This window comes from Macaca thibetana, chromosome 1 (assembly GCF_024542745.1).
Source record: "Macaca thibetana thibetana isolate TM-01 chromosome 1, ASM2454274v1, whole genome shotgun sequence".
NCBI classification, from domain to species: Eukaryota; Metazoa; Chordata; class Mammalia; order Primates; family Cercopithecidae; genus Macaca; species Macaca thibetana.
The window spans coordinates 187,571,463-187,594,183 of record NC_065578.1 but is presented as its reverse complement, the minus strand read 5'-3'; the positions used below and the strand labels follow the sequence as shown (position 1 = coordinate 187,594,183).

At 43.0% G+C, this 22,721-nt stretch overlaps 2 protein-coding genes across 9 annotated transcripts in view; both read right to left on the bottom strand.

Moving 5' to 3' along the window:
* MRPS14 (mitochondrial ribosomal protein S14) overlaps positions 1-22,721 on the bottom strand; it is an 868,813-nt gene that overhangs the window by 662,016 nt on the left and 184,076 nt on the right. The window contains exon 1 of one of the 7 annotated variants that reach the window (XM_050767450.1): positions 11,584-11,587. The exons of the other annotated variants lie outside the window; for them this stretch is intronic. The gene's annotated coding sequence lies outside the window, so the exon portion shown is untranslated. Of the gene's footprint in view, positions 1-11,583; positions 11,588-22,721 lie in introns of those variants that run through there. 7 annotated transcript variants of the gene reach the window in all.
* The window catches only part of TNR (tenascin R), a 427,004-nt gene that overhangs the window by 368,928 nt on the left and 35,355 nt on the right, over positions 1-22,721 (bottom strand). The gene's annotated exons all lie outside the window — the stretch shown is intronic.

Here is a 22,721-nt window from a genome sequence, read left to right as displayed (position 1 = left end):
CTTAGTTTGCAAAACTCATTCCCTTTGCCTACCACCATGGATTCTTATTTTATTTTATTATAGATTCTGGGGTACGTGTGCAGATTTGTTACTTGGGTATAGTTTGTAATGCTGGGTACATTTCATAATGCTTAGAGTGAGCTCATCACCCAAATAGTAAACATAGTACCCAATGGGTAGTTTTTCAACGCTTGTCTCCTCCATCCCCGCTCTTTTGGAGTCCCCAGTGTCTATCGTTTCCATCTTTACGTCCCATTTGTACCAATTGTTTTGTTCCCACTTATAAGTGAGAACATGTGTTATTTGATTTTCTGTTTCTGCGCTATTTCACTTAGGATAATGACCTCCAGCTACATCCATGTTGCTGCAAAGAACATGACTTCATTCTTTTTATGGCTGCATAGTATTCCATGGTATATATATCCTACATCTTCTTTATCCAATCCACCGTTGATGGACACTTAAGTTAATTCCATGACTTTGCTACTGCGGATAATGAATGCTGTGATAAATATATGAGTGCAGGTGTCTTTTTGATAAAATTATTTCTTTTCCTTTAGGTAGATAACCAATAGTGGAATTGCTAGGAATTCTAGATTATTTTCCTTGAGAGGGCAGGAAAGACTCAGGAGCACAGTTGCATCTATGCTTAGCCCCAGACATTCCCAAGGCACCATGGCACGAGCTAACGCTTAGTCAGAGTCCTCCTGGGCTCAGCTCTGCCTGCTCTGGTGCCTCCCTTTCCTCTCCACTGATGCCCATCCTGCCTCCCTCCACTGAGCTCTGGCCAGAGGAGAAAGGACAACATTATCATTTCCACTGACAAGCACCATCTCACCTCTCTTCTCTCTCACTTTTCTTGTCTTTTAGAGCCCTCTTTGTGCCCTCTAAGTCTCTCTAAGAAACCTCTGTTTACTCTGTCTCCAGCCCCTGCCTTTACCCCTGCATTACGGTCTTCTTATAAAGGCTTATTTTTCCAAATATTCAGTTTACATTAGTCCTATCAATTCTTTGCACCCACAGAAAGGAAGCATGCTATAATAGAAAGAACATAGCATTCAAAACAAAGCAACATGTTCGGTCCCTTCCTTTCATTTTCTTTCTCCCAGAAACTTCAAGCTTGCCTCTTCCCCATTCTAAACCTTTCTAGACATAGTTAACCCCGAAATGAAGAAGAGAGGTGGTGTGCTGAGCTAGCTCATGCCCAGTCTCATCTCCCATGTGCCTTCTTTTCTTTTCAAAAGACAATGAAGGGGACTGAATTCATGATGAAGTCCTCTGCTCCCCACACCGAGAAAACATGAGCTACAATGTGAGGCAGATGCTCCTGTCAGGATCACATGCTTCAAGCAAGATGTATCCCATATGGCTCAGGCTGAAGACTGCCTGGCCCTCCCCATCTTCTACTGTTAGCGCCCCCCACCACACCCTCCCCTCCCCTAGAATATGCTCCAATCTTCCAGCAAGCTGGGCGTGAATACACCAGCCATCTCAAACACCCAGGGATTCAGGGAAAGTGTTAAGAAGGAATGTAAACAATACATACTAATTGCTGCTGTGACATAAGTTATAAATTAAACTAGATGGGCCAGAGCGCTATACTCCCCTTCTCCCCAGCCTCCTTGGGAACACGTTGGGAGAACAAGCATCTCACATAGAGGAAACTGACTTCTAATGAACACCTTTGATATTTCAATAACTAGGCCCCTGGATGCCTTGTGCCAAATGAGCCCTCAGCTCTGCTGAGTGCCAAGGTTCCAGAGCATTCTAGGCTGGGTACAGGGAGGAGCCCTGGTCCCGGGGGGGCTGTGGCAGACAAGCCTATCTGCAGCTCCTGTGCTTTTCATTAGCATTGCAGACTTGAGAATGAGCACTTCAGAATCAGCCCTGCCTTAAGAAGAGGCCAGGAAGAAAGGAGGCAGTGAGCTTTCTAAATAACTGTGATGAGGCTTGCTATTCCCTTTTGTTGTGACTGCCCAGGAAATTTCTGTGCCTGGAGCAAAGCAGATGTTAAATGAACATTAGTTGAGCAAATGAATGAATGAACAAATTAGGAAGAGAATGACTGAGTCTGTTGCAGGCCCCAAATGCTGCAGACCCCAGTTTTGTTCTGTTTTGTCCACTGAGTAACCCAGGAAGCAGAGGGCAGTGGGACAAGTTAGAAAGGAAGGAAACGAGGATGCAATTGGCGTGGTGGGGGTGCCGGAGAGGCCTTGCCTTTGCGACTAACAATCCCTAAAGCTGGCTGGATTTAGCAGAATTCAGAAGCAACATGTGACTTTGTTTGGTAAAGTCAGAGTGCAGTGAGGACTAGGCCATAAGTTTCTGTTTGTTTTTCCCAAAACTCCCTACCCATGAGCCAGTTCTCTGTAAGTCACTTCCATTCTCATCTTTCTGCCCTCTCAGAGAGTTTCTTCCATGCTGCAAGGCCAAGGCCATGTCTTTTATGATAGAAGCCAGAGACAGCATTGTCAAAGTCATTCACTCAGCAAACATTATGCAGTGACCTCTGCATACTTGGCACTGTGTTGTGCTCTGGGAATCCGTAAATGAATAAAACACAGTCACTGACCTCAGGGGGCTCCCAGTCTAGTGAGGAGATGGCAAGCACACAGGTAACTAGAGTTATTGGCACCCTGCAAGCCTCAATGCCCTGGTTGTCTCTGTGGGACCACATCAGAAATCCTCCCACTGATGGCTCATATGAAGCCCAGAGAGGACCAGAGGCCTGAGTCTGGAATCTTCTCCTGGCTTCTGCGTAGGACTCTTTGTCCTTCACCAGGCTACTATGCAACATCTTGGCCACCCAGAGGGACCCCAGGCAGTGACACACTGCCTCTTCATCACCTCCCTGCTCGCGAAAACATGTCACAAAGAGCCCCTCTTTCCACGGGGACACCAGGTAGCATGGCCGAATACCTTAATCTGCCCTGGTTTTTTTCCCCATTGTTTTTGTCTATATAAATCCAAGGTGCCAACTACCTCTTAGATTGGAGGCCTGAAAGATTCCAGGGAGGGAAATGATGCTGGGAGCAGGGCCATTTGCATGTTTTCATTAACGCAGGCTATGGCTGGCCAGGCTGCCAGCTCCCCTGAATGCGTGTCTTCCTGGGGTGATAGAGAATCAATTGGCCTGATGCAACTTCTGGATCCTTGTTACAGCCTTGGCTTGGGTCCCGTGGAGGCCCTCAGACAGGCATCAATAACCTTGCCTCTCATTGCCTTTATTGGTCTTGATGCCATCCCATTAGAATGCACCAATATTTATGTACATTTTAATGGCACTGCCAACAGCAGCATTGTAACAGGGTGGCCAGGCAGGGAGGGGTGAGGGAAGACTGCAGGCTGCGTTTTCTCTCTTTCACTGTGCTTGTTCAATCTACAGGCAGAGGGTTTCTTTCTCACTAAGTCCTTTTCTCCAATACCTGAGGCCTCGGTTTCCGTTACTACCCAGAGGCTCAACACTAATAGGTAAAATTTGTGGCGAATCCATAATAGGAACACACAGTATTTTCCATGACTCATTGTTTCATGTAATTGTCACAACATTAAGTAAGATAATGATACTGCTATTTAACAAATGGATAAGTCAAGGCTCAGTGTTGGTAAGCAAATTCAAGGTCACACAGCTGTAAGCAGGTTTACAGGCAAAGTTACAAGTTCATATAGGAAGAACCAGGGTTTTGGCTTAGATCTGGGCCAAAGCTATGTCTTTTTATTCTATTACATTGCCATGGATCTTTATAACTCAATAAACATAATAAATTTTGATTTGAGTACCTACTACGCGTAGGGTACTGTTATAGGCTCTGAAGTATTGAAGTGACAAAGACAGATGAGGTCTCCGCTTCAGTGTCTGGACATCATAAGAGAATCAACAAATGTTTAAACAAAAAAATATGATCTGGCGATGAGGGTGCAAAGCAATTATAATAGACCAATGTGAGAGTGAGTGATGGAGTGGCTACTTCTAGATGGGGTGGCCAGGAAAGTCCTCTTGAGAAGGTGACATTCACACTGAGTCATAAATAGCAAGAAGGAGCATTCCAAATGACTCTCAGAAGACACAGCTCAGCCCCCAGGCGGGAATAAGCCGGGTGGGTTTGAGGATGGGAGGGAAGACCTGTGTGGCTGCAGCAGAGCAGCTGGGAGGATGAGAGGTGGCGAGGTGGTGCAGAGCTAGGCAGGACTGGATCCTCCTGGCCTAAGTGCCAGGGGAGCCATTCGGGTTTAAGTTTGATTGTGATAACAAGTCGCTGGACTTGATCTGATGTAATTATTTAGTATTCCCTCTGGCTTTGCACGGAGAAGTATTGGAGTGGAACAAAAGAGAAACAGGTGGAGTGAGTTAGGAGACTATTGTGATGGCAGCTGAGGGAAGGATGGAAGTCACTGAAGGAGGAGAGAAGATTGAACACGTTCTAAATAGATTTAGGAAATAAGATACATGAGGCTGGCTGATGGATTGAATATGAGGTGTGAAGCAGAATGGCAAATCAAGGAAACCTTCCAGGTTTGGTAACCAATCAACTTGGTGAGTCATGGTAGCATTTGTTAAAATGGAGAGTGGAGAGTGTTGGACGAAGAATTTGTTGGGATGTTTGACACAGGAAGTCAAGAGTTCTTTGGGGTCATTTTAAACTTGAGATGTTAATTAAACATCTCTATAGTAAGTAGTTGGATAGCACCATAGACAGCATGCAGCTGAGAAGGACATCCAGTCCTATCCACACCTTAACACCCAGCAGCAGAGCAGAACAAGGGGGCTCTGCAGAGCAGACTGGGAAATGCAGGCCACAGGTAGGAAGAAAACCTAGAGGAAGTGATATCAAGGAAGTAGAGAGATCAACGGTTTCAAAATAGTAATATGATGATGATAATTATAAGAGGAAGAGGAAGGTAGTAGTAGTAACAACGAAGAACTTGTTATGTGACAGGCACAGTTGTAAGAGTTTCCTACGTTTCAACTAACTTTGATTCCCACAACAATCCTAAAAAGGAGATATTGTTATTCTCTTCAAATTGTAGATGGGACCGCTGAGGCACAGAGAGGCTACTCAAAAGTGAAATATCTGGTCTCTCCACCTGCTGTGTTCCTTAACAAGTCAGACCCAGCCCCTTCTTTCCATGCCCTAAAAATCAGCTTCAGAGCCTCAAACAGATACTGACTGAGCTCTTGGTAGGTCCTGTCCTTTTTCAGCCCCGAACTTGGTTTATTAATCTCTTTGTCGGTTTCAATGCTCAGATCAGGGGAAGCCTGTTAGCTTAGCTGACAGACAGGCAGCCTGCAGCTGTGGAGAGTAATCAGATTTCTTATTTTTGCTCTATTCTCCAACACAAACCTTTTTCTTCAGGCTCATTCTCTCCCTAGCTGCTAAACCCATCGTGTGATATTCCCACATGCATTCCATTTCAGGGGGGCTATCCCATGCCATCCTGAAACGGCTCCAACTCCTGTATCAAGACTCATCCAAGTCTCACCTCCTCTGAGGGGCTTCCTTGAGAAGAATATTCACATTCATCTCTACAATCCCTCAGAAATTATTTCATATATAATTAATTTTCATTCTTAATTAGGTTCAATTTTGCACTTTGCATTGGCAAAGTAGTTGGGTTCCCATGACATACTTCACGGTCAAAATGCTATTACCAGAGGTGGAAGTAACAACAAATGGAGCAAAATGTATCTGTGGGTGTCAGGAAAGGGAATAAGAGGGATAAAATGAAATTAGATGCCAATTAACCTTGGGGCAGATGCATGCAAGAACAGGGGCCATTGAGGAGAGCCAGTGAAAACATGGTCTGGGTCGGGACACTCCAGGACTGGAAAAAGACCTGTCTCTCTGCCCCTGGCAATGCTTGGGACGTGGTCTTGTGCAGCTAGACATGGCGCTGGCTGGACCTCCAGAGAAGAGGCACAGGGGCCATCTGGGAATTTACTGGTTCTTGTCACATGCTTCCAAGATGGACCAAATATATTTGTGCGTGGCATCTGCCCCAGCAACAGTTAATTATAATTGGAGAGTGCCTCAAGTTCCCTTCACCTATCTTTCCATCTGCTTTGGGTCTGAAATTTGCACACTCAAAGAATAAAGCCTTTAATTTTGCAGCTATAAACAAGTAAGCTCATTTTCCCAAGCACAGTTGAGAGAACTCCATGAGCAAAGATCAGTCTCACTGAGGGCTAAGCAGGAGTAAGCAGTGGAGAGGTGGCCAGAGGAGTTATTTCCCTGAATGGGTCCACTAATGAGGGAGAGAAGAGGAAGGTCTCATGAAAGGAGCAGTGGGAGACTTGGGAAGAAGTGTTATGAACTTCACAGGCCCTAGGATAGGCCTTACCTTCCTTCAAGGTGTGCAGACAAATAGGGTAAAGAGGGATTATTTATTACACATTGTTATGTGAACTGGTGAGGACCTATGCAGGGAGCCAACACCACATGCAGGGAGAACCATATCAGTCCTGCTTCACAGAATTGGGAAGAATGTTCACTCATTCATTCATCCAACAAATATTGATTGAACATCTACTCTGTGCAGGCACTGTTTCAGGTGCTTGCAATATGCCATTGAGGAAAACAGACACAGACCTCTGTACTTGTGAAGTTATTTAAGTGACAGGACACAGACAGTAAACTACAAACATGATAAACAGTTGTAAACTATATAGAATGTTAGAGGTAATGAGGGCACGGTCTTTGAAACAAAGAGACTTATTTCCCAAAGTATGATGCGTCCTAAGTACTGCATCATCACACATTTTCCCAGCTTGCTTTCTGTTATCTCTCCAGGAGTCTCTGAGGTTGGAGTGGCCACACTTCTCACTTCTCTTTTATTTCTCAAACACCCTCCATCATCCGCCTGTCTCTCTTGTAACCTGTACTACACGTGTGTGGGACACAGAGAAGGTACTCGATCACGTGTGACATCAAATTAACCATCCTAGTTTAGGAACACAAATTGTCTCCCGACAGAAATCCTCCTCTAAGATGATCTGTTTACCTGTTTGCCAGGGCCCTAGAGCCCCATCTCCATAGATTATCCCCTGTGCCACATGTGGGAAATGTGGTTATCCAAGGAGACTTGGATGATTAATTTCCCTCCCTCCTCTTAGGTTTCCCAGGAGCCCATCTGTACGCTGTCATTCACAATGCCTCTTCTCCTGGCCATTCCTGAGTCACAAGAGGGATGAGGATGAGGCAAACACTGTGTTCTATGGGTGACTGTTCTAAAATTTGCCACATAGGACTGAGAATGTTTTGATTTAATCTCACGTCTACAGCCCCACCACCCTGAATGCACCCAATCTCATCTGATTTGATCTCATTTCCAGCAATGCGTATACAATGCATGAAATGGAGAAGCCAGCCTCCTTCCATGTGTCCAGCACTAGGGATGATGGGCAATAAGCTTCTGTACAATAAAATCATGGACCATGCTGGAGTACATTTCAACTGCTCTCTTGCCCCTAACTTATTCATATATATAACATCAAATTCTAGGAAGACTTAGCTGAGGAATGCCTTTAAATTCAGTATATGTAAAAAATAGAAGAATAAGCCTTCAAAATCCAATGTTTGTATGTACCAGAGTTCTTTGAGGCTTAGCCCCAGGATCCTTTCTCTTCTTATTCATGTTGTATTTCTGTCCAGTTTTACCCATGTCCTCTCTTCAGACACCACCTCTCTGCCAATGGCTCAGAGTCTAATATTTACAGTCCAGACTTTTCCTCTCAGTCTTACGACAAAGTACCATACAGTATCTCAAGGGATATCCCTACTTGGTTGACCTCTAGGCTCTTCAACACCCCACAATCAGAACAAATTCATGGTCTTCCTGCTATCACTTCTGAACCTGGACCTGTTCCATCATTCTTTATCTCACTAGAGATAAAACGTCACAACCATTCAGTGGCTCAAGCCAGAAATCCAAGCATCATCACTGACCTCCCTTGTTCTTGCCCCTCATATTCAATCTATCCAAAGTCCTATCGATTTTGCATCCAAGTAAATAAATTTTTGAATTTCACTGTTTCCTGTCCAATCAGATCCCACATTGCAACCACAGGAAATTCTAAATGCAAATAGTGCCACCCCTATGCTTAAATTACTCTAGTACTTTTCTGTTGCTCTAAGAATAAATACCAAAATCCTTATGGGCTCAACTGTGTTCTCAAAATCATATGTTGAAACCCTACCCTGCCCAGTACTTGGAATGTGATCTTATTTGGAGATAGGGACTTTAATGAGACAATTAAGTTAAAGTGAGAACATTAGAGTGGGCCCTAATCCCCTACAGCTGATGTTCTTATAAGAAGAGATTAGGGCACAGTCAGGCAGAGAAGGCCATGTGTGGACACAGTGAGAAGAAGACATCTACAATCCAAGGAGAGGGGCCTCAAAGAAACCAACCCTGCTGACCCTTGATCTCAGACTTCTAGCCTCCAGTACCATGAGAAAGTAAATATCTATGGTTTAAGCCACTCAGTCTGTAGAACTTTATTATGGCAGCCCTGGTAAACAAACACATCTCAGCAAAGCTATAACATCCTCTTGGCTTTTGTGGTGGTTTTAAAATATGTCCATGAATTTTTGACACTCCCCCTTCAAAAGGTGGAGCTGATTCTTCTCCCCTTGGGTGTGGGCTGCACTTACTGGCTCCCCTCTAACAAGTAGAACATGGCAGAAGGGATAAGGTGTAACTTCCAGATTAGGACATAAAAGGAATTAGAGCTTCCACTTGCTCTCCTTTTTGGATCCCTTGCTCTTGGGGAAGCCAGCTGCCATGTCATGAGAACTCTCAAGGAGCGCAGTGGAGAGTCCACGTGGTGAGGACGGAAGCCTCCTGCCTACAGTCATGTAAGTGAGAGATCCTGTACATAGATTCTGTGGTCCCAAATAAGCCTGCAGATTATGGCAGCTCTTGCCAGTGTCTTGACTGCAACTTCAAGAGAGGCCCTGAATCAGAACTGCACAGCTAAGCTGCTCCACAATCACAGAAACTATGAGATAATAAATGTTTATTGTTTTAAGGTGCTAAATTCTAGGGAAATTTGTTATGCAGAAATAGATAATTAGTACAGTTTGAATCTATTCTTCTAGGCTTGTCATTCATCACTCTTGTGTTGCTGTCTGAGTTCCAGCCTCATTTACTTTCTTGCTCAAATTCCCTATGCTCCTTAAACCCCTCCGTCTAGAATGTACCCCTACATTCTTCATTCTTCCTTATTTGAGTCCTACTCATTGTCTTGATCCCTTTCAAGCATTAATTTTTCAGAGAAATCTTTTTTGACCCCATTCCAGTAATATGTTTTATTAAACCATGTTCCTTTCCTTCAGAACATTTTCCTAAGTTCATTATTATTTGTTCATTAGGATGATTGTTGGATTGATATCTGTCTTCCTTACTAGACTTCAGGCTCCTCAAGGAGCCTGGTACTGTTTTACTTATCTCTGTGTTCCCAGGGCCTATACACTATAGTCACTGAATACATAATTGTTGGATGGATGGATAGATAGATAGATGAATATTGGCCAATATGTGCATAGGAACAAGTCTTGCATTATTTCAGGATTATGCTTTTATTTAGTCTCCTGGCTGCAAGATCCTCTGTGAATTTACAAATACTCTTAACCAATCTGTAACTAAACATGAATGAACTAGGCTCAGAAATCTGTACACGATTTGCTCATTTTATGCCATTAAATGAGCCTTCCTGTAGTATTTTTCTTTTTTTCAAAATTTAAGAGACCAATCTAGAACAGATAAAAGGGTAAAGCCCCCACAGGTAAATGAGGTAAATGGGTGGGCCAGCTGGGAGTACCATTCCTCCTTTTTACAGCTGTAGGATACAATTAGAGAGGTTTAACATGTGGAGAGTGGGGTGGGCAGGGAGAAAATGGGCAAGGCCAGTCCTCTGGACTGAAGATATAATGGTTGTTCAGATGGTGCACTGCAAATAGTTTTGCCTTAATTGATGAGCCTTGAGAAAGAAAGCCGAATGAAAACATTGGTTACAAATTGGATAATCCTGCCAAGTACAGACAATAATAAACATAGCTCAGTACCTGCCTGAAAGAGCAACCCTAGAGGAGAAAGTCCCAACCCATTTTAAAAATTAAATATCATTAGAACTTTGGGAGGCCAAGGCGGGCAGATCACCTGTGGTCGGGAGTTCGAGACCAGCCTGACCAAGATGGAGAAAACCCGTGTCTACTAAAAATACAAAATTAGCCAGGTGTGGTGGTTCATGCCTGTAATCCCAGCTACTCAGGAGGCTGAGGTAGGAAAATCGCTTGAACCCAGGAGGTAGAGGTTGCGGTGGGCCAAGATGGCACCATTGCACTTCAGCCTGGGCAACAAGAGCGAAACTCAGTCTCAAAAATAATAATAATAATAATAATATCATAATTTTAAATGAAAATAAATGCTTTTATATCCAAGAGCTTTATTAAGTCAAACTATTTAGCTGCACTTAGGCTGATTTGCCCTAGTTTAAATTTGTGTTGTTTGTGAGTGTAGCTTATGAATAACATTTCTTTAAAAGAAAAAAACAACAACCAGAAACCTGTTTACTCCAAGCCTCTTTATCTCAGGCTATTTTGCATGTATATGTATGTACATATATCTGTAATTTCTCCCTAGGACCAGCAAAGTCAGGCTTGAGAAGAGCTTTTATTCATTATTTAATCAAGGAAAGAGCTTTAACTCAAACAAGAGCAAGGTGGGGAGGGGATGGGGGCAGAGCATCCAGGCTGCAGTGAAAGAGGCTGGCCAAGAGAGAACATTTTTATAAACAGACTCTTGAGATAAAAACCTGAACAAAGAGCAACAAACAGCTCCTTTCTACGTCTTTTTTTTTTTTCTTTCTTTCTTGAAGCTCCTGACAGACTCAATTCTCTTCCTGCATAATCTCCTCTCATTTTTTTCTGGAGCAATGTCAGTGTTCTGAATACAGAAATACATCACCACTTGTTTTCCCTTAGGGTTGCTCCTTCCTGTGGCTACAGGCAGAGCCTGGAAAGTCCCCACCCAGCCCCCAACAGGTTGACTGTGCCTTCTGCCTCACTCCCAGCCCCATTGTTTCCTTCTTTAATGCACTTTGATTTCAAGTCCTGCAACTGTTTACTCCTATGGACCCTTCCCCTCACCTGAGATGGGTTTCCATGATCTAATTAGTTCTGCAAGAAGCAAATGGTGGCTGATATTCAGCCTCAGTTCCACTTGGGAGGGCACAGGGGGACTCGGCCCATGCCAGGGGCCCAATTCAAGCCCAGCCAACCCTCCTGAGTCCCCACCACACGTTAGGCCTCATGCCAGCACCATCCCATGTGAGCCTCACAATAACCAGGGGAAGCAGGACACTCCCATCCTCATTTTGCAGATAAGGGGACTAAGGCTCAGAATGGCGGCTTCGTTTTCATGGAAGGAGTCCTGACTTCAGAGCCAGCCCTGCCTTTCCATCATGAGAACTCTCCGATTCTACCCGTGTATTTCTTGCCTTCCCCACTAAAATATTCCCCCTGAGAACATCCTTTTGTGGTCTGAACCTACCCTCTGTGTTTCTCTAATTAGCTGGACCCTATTCCCCCCTTCAACTTCCATTCATTCCATAATCCAATTACTATGTATTGTGCACCAGTGTGTGGGCAGGGACACTACCCTGGTGGCACTTACAATCTAGGTTAGGAAGACAGACAACAAGCAGTCAAACACACCATGAGTCAGGTGGCACTCTGTGCCAAGTAAGGAGAATGCACTGAGCAGGGTACAGAGGATAGAGTGCTGGGGGTGGGGGAAAGTCTTTGCCCTTCCATATGGTGGGACCAGGGAGGCCAAATCGAAAAGGTGACAGTGAAGAGCAGACATGAAGGAACCGAGGAATTCAGCAGTGGGGAAACAGGGTTCTATGTAGAGGGGACAGTGAGTGCAAAGGTGCTGACATCCTTGGTGTGTCCAAGAGATGGTGAGGAGACCAGCGGGCAGGGGCAGGGTGGTCAAGGAGGATTGATGGGTGAGGCTAGAGTGGAAAGAGCAAAGCCAGTGGGAAATAAGAGGTGGTGTTGGCCAGGTGCGGTGGCTTACACCTGTAATCTCAGCACTTTGGAAGGCAGAGGCAGGCGGATGGCCTGAGGTCAGGAGTTCGAGACCAGCCTGGCCAACATGGTGAAACCCCATCTCTACCAAAAATACAAAAATTAGCCGGGCATGGTGGCAGGCGCCTCTAATCCCAGCTACTTGGGAGGCTGAGGCAGGGGAATCGCTTGAACCCAGGAGGCACAGGTTGCGGTGAACCAAGATCATGCCATTGCACTCCAGCCTGGGAAACAAAAGCGAGACTTTGTCTAAAAAATATAAAAAATAAAAAATGGTAGTGCTAGCAGTGACGGGAGGCAGAGTCTGTGGGCCTTGTATCATAACGACTTTGGTTTCTGCTCTAAGTGAGCTAGAAAGTTATGGGAAGGTTGTCAGCAGAAAAACAATATGATCTAATTTGATCACTCCGGCTGCTATGTTAACAATAGACTGGGAGTGGGGAGACAAAATCAGAAGGAAGCAGGAAGATCAATTAGGAGGTGCCACAGCAGCCCAGGCACAAGGTGATGGAGACAGGGGAAGTGATAAGAAGTGGTTTGATTTTGGAGCTGCTTAGAAAGTGGAGTCAGCAGGGTTTGCTAATGGCGTGGATGCAGGATGTGAGAAAAAGGGAAGAATCCAGGCTGACTTCAAGATTTTGGCCTGAGTAACTGGAAGAATGGAGTCACCATTATGGAGAAGGAGAAAAATGGTGAAAGAGAGAGGAGTTGTTTGAGGAAGGAGAAAGTGAGAAATCATATGTAGGAGAGTGAATGGACAGGAAAGAGAGAGTGGCACTGTCTTTCAGAGCAGAGGGCTCATTTGAGGTTTGTGGCCATAAGTTTAATGTAAAATCATGGAATTTTTTGTTCCTCTAGCCATTTTTAGTTGCATTTGTGTGAGTGTGGAGTAGGTGGAGAGTTGACTTTAACTGAGGCTGGAGATTTGCCAGCCAGTGCAATGGGAGAGTGAATGCACTGATGCATGGGAGAGATGATAATAATCAGTGAGAGCTAAGCAGGCTAAGGAGGGCAAGGCAAGATGGGGAGAGGGACAGTTAAAGTTGGCAGGCAGGATCGATGGGCTGTCCATTTTGGTAGGTGGGAGAGTTGTTGGAGTGGGGACACAGAGGAATAAGCTGGATAGACAGAAGGTGGTGGTGGTCAGAGACTGAAAGACTTACAATAGAGATTGTGGAAGGGGCACAGAAACAGTAGCAAAAAGTTCAAAGGTATGAGTATGGAAATAACTAATGCCCAGGAACATCTTCTCTGATATTTCCATACCTTGGCCTCAGCTCCTTCTCTTCAGCTTGTGTGCATTTCCAAGAATCCTCTCCCTGATATTTATATCATTAACTGATACAAACTTGACACCTATTCTCCTCCCCATTGGCCTCCACTTGTGTTAGTCTGGGTCCTACAAGAAGCAGAAGGATTAAATACACAAGACTTTCATTAAGGGAAGTATCTATGTGAGAGGGAATGGGGAGGTAAGGCTGGGACAGCTGCCAGACTACCATGACCCCAAGCAAAGGAGAAAGAGGGAGGAGGTTGGGTGAAGCATCCTAGATTGTCGTGCAGTCCAAGGAAGGCTAGAAGGTTTGGCAAGGCAGTCAGTAAGTCCTCTAGCTAAAGGTAACTGTCAGAGGAGTCCCTGTCCCAGAAACAGCCCTCTCTTGGCCTCCCTGACACATTCAGTCATGGCTGAGCTAGCACTGCAATGGGTTTCACAGTCCAGAAGCTTTGCCCCATGGTCAATTATGCTATCTATAATTAGAGTGATATGAAGCACCTTCTGACACATGCCACACTATTGCAGCTGTGGGACCAAGCTCAGGAGTGAGGTCACTCCTCTTAAATTCACTGCCCTGAGCTTTTTAGCCCTTTCCTAAGATCTGGGTGCTGAGATCGTCTTGAGAGAAGCAGGTAGGCAACATGCAGCCCCCTTGGTTTCCTTCACACATAGCGGCACTCTCCACACTGACTTAACTTCTGAGAAGTTTCTGTGCCTTTGGAGAGTGTGCACTGTGCATGCCCACTGACAAGCTCATGTCCAGCCTCCACTGTTAAAACAGGCATGAGCACGGGGTCTGTGGGAGCTGAGCTTGGAGAGGATGAGGGCATAGTGTTCCATATATCAGGTGACCACGGAGGTAGAATCAGGGGCCCTCTTGAGGCCCATTTTTCACTCCTCTGCTGACACTAGCAGACTCCAGGTCTCCACCAAAAGTCTATTTTCTTCCATCCATTTGGCATTCTTCATGTCCCACCAGATTCTCTGTCCTACATTTTCTACTCATTGACACCTGAAAATTCAGCCTTCACAAAACCTTACCTCACTCAAAGGCTTTGTCCTCCTCCCTGAGCCTGATTTCTCAGGCCTGCCATCCAAATAAATATCCATCTTCAGCCCCTGCCAGTTTGCACTTTCACCACAAAATACAATTGCCTCTGCAATTCCTTTCACTCCACGCCCCTCCACAAGGCCTAGCATGTCATTTTTGTGCTACTTCTCAAATTCCCTGTCCCTTTATGCCTGCTGCCAAAACACTGGTTCATGCTCCAGTTATTTCCCTCCTCAACACAATCTATTGCTTTTTGCCTTTGCAGTTTCTTTTTTCATTTTCATTTTGTTTCCTTCCCTACACATTCTCCCTCTTGCTGTGCTCCTGCCTCTCATAATTCCTGTTCCTGCTCTCCTTTCTTCACCATCAAAATGGATCTCACAGATCCACTTGCCCCACCCAGCATTTCTTCTCATGGTGGCCTTGAATAAGTCCCTAGTGCATTACCCTCAAAATAGTCTTCTCCTAAAAAAACGAAACAAACAAAAACACCTTCCAAAGGCAGGGCCATTGACAGCAAAGTCTTAGTCCAACAAGTCCTTGGTTCCTCAAGCCCAGCTGACTGGCATAGTCCACACTGGATGCACCCACAACAAGTGGGGCTTTTGGAGACTAGGGATGAGATTAGAGTTGAGAAAATAATAAAGTGGAATGTGGCTTCTATGGGGGAGGGAGAGTTTCTCAAGTTTACCCCCTAATGAGTGGCTGAGCCAGAACCCAGATATAGTGACACTCAATTCACCATTCTTTCCATTGTATGAACAATGCTTCTGATTAAGAAAAAATTCCAGCACTGGATGAGAGCAGGGTTTTCAGCCACTCCAGAGAGTCGGAGGAGGAGCAGCACCAGGGAGCTGGTTACAAATGTAGCCTCTGGGCCCCAGCCAGACCTACTGAGTCACAACGTGCATTTTAACAGGATCTCCAGGTGATTTGCATGCACATTAAAATAGAAGAAGAACCAATTAGAGAACCTAAGCCGCATCTCCTTTCTCCAGGTTAGAGGCTCCAGAACACGGATATTTGGCAGTCAATTTATAGTGGAGTGCAAAGAGCTCTCTGTAACACAATAGATGCTGAATCAATTTTATTTACTGACAGATTGATTAAACAGTCTTGTCCCTTAATTATTTTTGTCTTCTATAGAGGGCAAGTCAAATTACTTATTTTCCAGAGATTTTTTTCCAAAGGAAGATACTCTAAGTGTGACTCTGAGACACATTCTGTGGTTATTGTATCTTCCATGTGTGCTAAATGACCACACACTGAGACCCCGCTCTGCAGTTTAGGAGCCTGCGCTTGGTGAGGAGCAGCAAGTAAATGTGGGTAAATCACAGAGGCAGCTCCTTAGCTCTGCCCTGCCCACTGAGATACCTGCTCGGTGCCCCAAGCTATTTTTAGACTGACATGCCGCCTCTGGGTTGTCACCCAGCCAGGATTCTTTGTGCTCCAAAGAAAGAGAGCCCCAGAAACATTGATTTTTGGATCCATGAGCACCTTCCAGCCTCCAGACCCACAGACAGAAAGAAAGGCATCCTTGGCAGGTACCAGGTACCTCAGATCCAGCCTCTTGGTAGATGAGGGGCAGGAAAATGAATATGGGGAGTGGGCAATGTCTGGTTATCCCATGCTGAAATGTGGTAAAGGGTCAGAACACACTGGAAACAATCCTACCTCTAGGCACAGCAGGTGTGTGTGTGTATACAGAGCAGTTACCAAAAAGAGCTTCAAGGAAGAAAATATTTCCATCCGAATGGCAGTGTCTGCAATACAGTGACATGAGATTTGGGGTTAGATGTGGGTGCACCTGCCCAATATACATAGAAAAACATCTGGAGTCATTAAATGTTCCACATTTGGGGAATGTTCTGGATCAATACCAAATGAAGATGTAGATATCTTTCTGCTCAGGGTAAAAATGTGCTTGAAACACGTAAAATCCTTTGAATCTGCCACCATTTGAAAAGCACAGTTATTCCTAAAGTTTTCAATTTGCTACCACAGACAGTTCCCTGCTCAAATATAGTAATCCAAAATATCCATCTATAATTCTTAGCATCTGCTCTGTACAGAACACCATATTTCGACATTCCACGAACATTTTTTAAATAAAAGAAGGAAGGAAAGAGGTAAAAAAAAAAAATGGAAGGGAGGGAAGACCAAAATAAGTATTCTCTGAGAGTAGTTTTTTCTCTGATAGGCTAATAATATATAAATGTTAAAAATATTTACGTTAGCAGATTCTTATGTTGGTTAATTGATAGTCTACATATTTTCAGTAGAAGGCTGTTGGCAAAAGCAGGTGAAAACAATTAGTAATGCAATCATTATAGATCAATTTACTATAAAGGTTAATTGCTCTTTGTTTCTCATAAGGTCTCTACTAACCCTTCTGTGAACTGTGATGTTCCTTTGCACTCTTTGCAAACTTTAATAGTTTTTCCTATACCTAGCACAGTTCTTGGTTCAGAGCCATCATTCAATTAAAAAAAGCATTCAATGAATGAGCAAATCAATGTTTATGTTTCTATGAAAACTGCCTAAATGTATACAAGAATATTTGAATTTTATATAATCTGCATTTTACAGCTAGGGCAGGGCCTAGACTCAGTTAACACTTGGCTATACTGATGATTTTAATTAATATGTAAATAATGATCATTCACCAACAGAAGCACTTCTTAAACTACTAATCAATAAACCACCCAATAGAAAAATGAGCACAAGATATGAAAAAGTAAATCACAAAAAAGAAAATATAGATGACCAATAAACATATGAAAAGATGTTCCCCAAATGAGCAATCTGAAAGTGCAAATTAAAACACCCAGAAGACACACCATGTTTAACCCATCAGATGGGCAACCGTCAGATAAAATGGCACAGAGTATAGGGAAATGGGCTCTGAAGTTAGGCAGAGTCTAAATCCTGGCTACCACTTGCCAATGTAGGCCCCAAGACAAGGTTCTTAACTTCATTAAGCCTGCAGAGGGTTAATAATATTAACACCCACCCTGTTGGGTTGTTACAAACATTGAATTATTTCATACACATAAAGCATTCAGAACATGCCAGACAGAAGGTAACTGCTTGACAAATTTAGCATCAAATGTTGAAAAACATGGAGAAGCAGATACTTTCGTATACTGTTGGTTAGATTACAAACTAATACAGACACTTTGGAAGGTAATCCAATGGCTTCTATCAAATTAGAAGTATGCATATCCTATGACCCTGCAGTCGTTTTGAGTATCTACTCTTGAGAAACACATATATTTGTTTCATTCTCATGCGTACTGCAGCATTATATGTAATAACAAATACCTAAAAAATTATTAAATAGGGGAATGGCTAACTATGATATAACTATGAATATTATGTAATGGTTTAAAATAATAAGGTAGATTTCTAGTTACTGATGTGGGATGGTCTCCAAGAGTTTTGCTGAGTGAAAGTAGGAAGTAGTTGCATAATATAAAGAGCTGTGATATTGCTCATGTAAAACCTACATACAAAATCATATATACATGGTTTTTAGTATATATCTAGTATATATGTATAATATATATTTGAGTGTGTGTGTTTGTGTGTGTGTGCATATACTCAGTGGAGAAGCATTGGTATTATATTGTGCATGGTAGTCAAAGAGGACTTTATCTCTTTGTGTTATTTTATTTTTTACAATGCATTCCTCTATTGTTTGTATAATTAAAATGTAGTGAAGGGGAATGGACAGTTAATGTTTAATGGATACAGCATTTCAGTTTGGGATGGTGGAAAAGTTCTGGAAATGGATAGTGGTGATAGTTGCACAACCGTGTAGATGTCCTAATAAGTACACTAAACTGTACACTTAAAAATGATTAAAATATTAAATTTTATGTTATGTGGATTTTGCCATAATAAAAGAGTTGTGACTTAATAGAAAATTCTTTGTACTATAACATGTGACAAGAGGAAGGCTTTAGTCAAAGGTTTAGTCTGTGCCACAGAGTACAAAACTTGATGAGATTTAAGTTGAGTCTTTAAAGACATGCAGGATTTGGATCTGGAAAGCTTGGTGGACAGAGCATGGAGAAAGAGAGGCATTGGGGAATGGGGCATCTGCCTAGAGAAGGATAGTCTGGAAAAAAGATGGGAAACAAAATTAGGTAGATATTCTGTGTGAAGTCAAGCAGTACCCCATTGCTGGAACTTGGCACTGATCTGCCAGGAGAAAAGGTAGTTCCCCCAGCTCCTCCTTCCCCATTTCTCCAGTCAAAAGCCCTCCAGAGATGCTTTCCCCAATGGGGAGGAGCAGGGGAGGTGATGCAGAAGGAGAAGAAAGGGTCATAAAAAGTAGAATCTCCTAATGGCTTGTATTTTTGCTGCAGCAGCTCCTCCTTCAAAGAGCTGCCATGCACCTGGAGGGAGCTTGATTTCCTTCTGAGAATATGTCTTTCAAGTAGATTAAAAACTATTTTCATGAGTTGCGGCTGTTTACATGCAAACCTGTCATTCAGATGATGTGTGCCTTCACAGACGCCCACAGAGGCTTATCAACGGCTCCCTTCTTTTCTGGGATAATTTCCTTTAGGTTCCTATGCAGTGTGTCTGGGCAGGGGAGGGAAGTGAGGGGACGGGGGATGTTTTGTTTCCTCAACAAGGTGAAAACAGAGATGCAAAGAAGATAAGGGAGGTGGGGCCAGAGCTAGAGTCCAGAGTCTTCTTTAGCTGGGCTAAGCGCAGGAGGGTCTCAGATATGAGCATCTGGTGTGAGCTCTCCTTGAGACAGGCAAGGCTCACCCTTGCCTGCAGATATGACGACTTCCCATAGCACCTGGTTCCTGCCACTCGTTCTTCAGTATTGAGGCCATGCTGTCAGGGAAAGAAAGACTTTTCCTAGAGAAGAGCAGGCTGACTTCAGGAAATTGAAGGAGGTATAATAAAGCCTTGAACTCAGCCACTGTAAACCCCAAATTCTAAAATAAATTTTAAAATGTATGCTGAATTGAATTTTAGGCTTTTTTCTTTTGTCAAAAATTAAAAAGGAAGAAAAACATTAATAAACCACTGTGATCTAGAAGCTACATTGTTTTCTAAGACTTATGAAATTAAATGTAAGTGTTCTCTACATTGAAGATTGGTCTAAATTCTAGATAGATAAAGATATGGTTTATAAGCCTTTGGAAAGAAAAAGTTGGTGCATTCTAAGTAGCATAAGACAAAAATAGATGCCAAACCAATGGTGTGTGTGTGTGTGTGATGTGCGTACCTATGTGTGTGCATATGTATGTGTGTACCTGTGTGTGTGTGTGCAAGCGCATGTGTGTATTTGGCTGAAGTAGTTATACTGGTCTTAGGTAAATGCCATATTATAATATGTCCATCCCAGATGCCATGGATCCAATGTGTCTTGATTTCAGCAAGACTTTTAAAAGAATGTCTCCTGAACAAAATGGAAAAGTGTGGTCAGGATATTAACAAATATAGGCTGACAACAACATTGCCCCAAGATTATAACTTATATAAATCTAGGTTTCTTCATGTATATAAGAAAAAAGTTGAATTAGATATCCACTAAGTTCTTTTCCACTTCTTCAGCCTGTGATTGTATTACTTCAAGGAAGTTCTCAGAAGATATTTCCCAAGATTTTTCAAGGCCCAGTCCTGAGATGTGCTTACAAAGCCGGAGAAGACAGCAAGGGGAAATACACTTATGGCCTAGAGGATAGAGTCAGCATTCCGAGTTACCCCCTCCACCCCTGCCAACCCCCCACCAAAGTCAATAACACTGTCGTTTGACGTCAATGAGATAAAATGTAACAGAATAAAGTTTTGATTTAAAACACTCATTCCATAAAGTCAGCATATCAGAGATCTATCTTGGTAGTGGTTTGGATAAAGAAGTCACAGAGATTTAATCAACTTTAAATTAAGCACCAAATATCAGAATGGTATGTGTCAAGCCTGGGTGCAAAGGAGAACTTGGTACAGGCTAGGCTGTATTAACAAAATATGGGGTCCAAATCAAATGGCATCATTACCCCCACTCCATATTCTGCCCTGAATTTGGAGTATTGGGCACCATCCATTAAGAAGGACATTAACAAGCCAGAAAGTATCCAGGGAAGAGGAAAAGATGACAGGAAGACATCTTAAAGGTGTGTGGTAAGGACCAAGGTCTCCTCTGGCCACCTCCACCCACTGGCCTCCTTGCTGTCACCCTTTCCACCCAGCTGAGCTCTTTCCCAGCATCTCTTCAGCGTGGATGCCAGTTCTTGCTTGAAAAAACGGGATAGAAACACATCATCTCCCGAGGGAACCACCTTCTGATGGGCCTATTGCAAATTTCTTCCTTACCCTGAATGGAAATCTCATTCCCTATGACCCTTCCATTCACTGGCCCAGATTCTATCACCCTGGGCCAGTGGAGGTAAAATCTAATTCCCCTTCTACATAAACAGCCCTTCAAATAAGCCAAGAGAAGAGACAGTTACCACCTCCTTACCCCCCAAAAAACCCTTCCAAGTAAAACTGGTCTGTTTTAAAAGGTGAATCCTCAAGACCCTTTTGTAGTCTTTTGTCCTCTGTGTATCCTGGAGATAAGGCCTGACTGGGATTCTTCCCCCCTTACACAGGTCAGAAGCAGCCATGAGTGGTGAGAAGCTCACAGTGATGTGACCTCGTTGGTATTGCATCTAGCCTGTCATCCAGGGCCTACAGTCTTAGAAAGCGGAGTGATGACTAAATATGACTTTTCTGATACATGAGGGTTAAAATTCTCAAAACACTCTTTTATCTCACATTAGTTTCAAAAATAAACGTATGCCCTAGAGCACTTTATAAACACTATCAAAATTCCAGGTCTCAATTCCAAACAAGCAGAAATCATTGGCTCGTTTTACAATTTTTCTATGTCCAAAATACCTCAATAATCTTACATTTTCTTAATATACTCTGAATGTTATGTGGATTCCTATTCTATATCTGACAGCCATTCATATATTTTTAAATGCTGCTGCTGGTATTACTACATATTTTCATTTATCTGGTATTTATTTGAGTGCCTGTTTTGTGCGTGATACCTTGAAATACATGACAAACAAAAACAAAATTAAAAAACCATAGTGAATTTATTCAGACCGTGGTATGAAATGAAATCCCAAATTTATAAAGAAACTACAGACTGCCCAAAAGGTAGTTTGGCTGATCTGCTTTTAGAGGGTTATAGGATTGGAACCCATCCTCCACCAACCCCATTTTTTCACAGGCCTGAAAAAGACCAGGAAGTGCTGCTGGCGTGTCCTCATTGGTATTTTACAGGCTCTTTTTAAAACCCAACTTATTCAAAGTAAATAAAATGTTACTTGTGTAAGTAATTAATCAGAAATTACTTGGAAGGTTTATTATGAGGCCAATAGTAGGCAATCTCCTGAGGCACTCAGCAAACTCTCTCTCTCAGTAAATAATTATTTAAGTTAAAATTATTTACTAAATTAAGTCATTCCTTTTGTGATATTTCTGAGACTTCAAGTAATTGCCTAGGTTTGCTTTAGTTTGGTGTTTTATAAAGAAAAAACAGGGCTACATAATGAATTAACTGTGCAATTAACTATAAATTTAGCACTTCAGAAACACATTTTAATGACTAGGAACAGGTACAAAGAGCCGTGTGTGTGTGTGTGTGTGTGTGTGTGTGTGTGTGTGTGTGTGTGTATTTAAACCTAGGTGTAATTTTCCATCTTAATGCAGCCAGGCTGGGAAAGTGTCAGCACAGCATAACTTATTACTTTCCATTTACAGAGAGTCAGCAACATGGAAAGCCCATTTTAGGCAGAGCCATAGCCACAGGCCTCTGCCCTGGGCTCACGGTGAGAACTGCTTTGGCCTTGAGGCAGGGCCACCTCCTTCCTTTCTCTGTTGAGCTCCCACCAAAAGGACAGGCTGTCCAGGAGAAGCCTTCCCTGTACCCTCCTGGGGTTTGGAGAATAATGATCTGATGCCTAGAGCTTCCTCCCTTTCTCCAAACCAAGACTCTTCCTTGTTATAATTATGAAGAGAGAAATGATGAAAAATAGGGTCTGTGTTAATGAAAACCTTTAATTAGCTAGTTGTTGCTGTTGCTGTTGTGTTCGTAATTTTTAAGAGTATAGTGCAAATCATTGGATTTTTAAAAGCCAAAAAAGAAGCCTGAATTAATCTCATCAAACATCTATACCATGCAAGAGTATATCCTTGCACTTTATGATTTTCCACACACTTTTGGGTTTATAGTCATGTAACAGGAAGGAAGCATCTACCATGTGCCAAGCACTTGGCT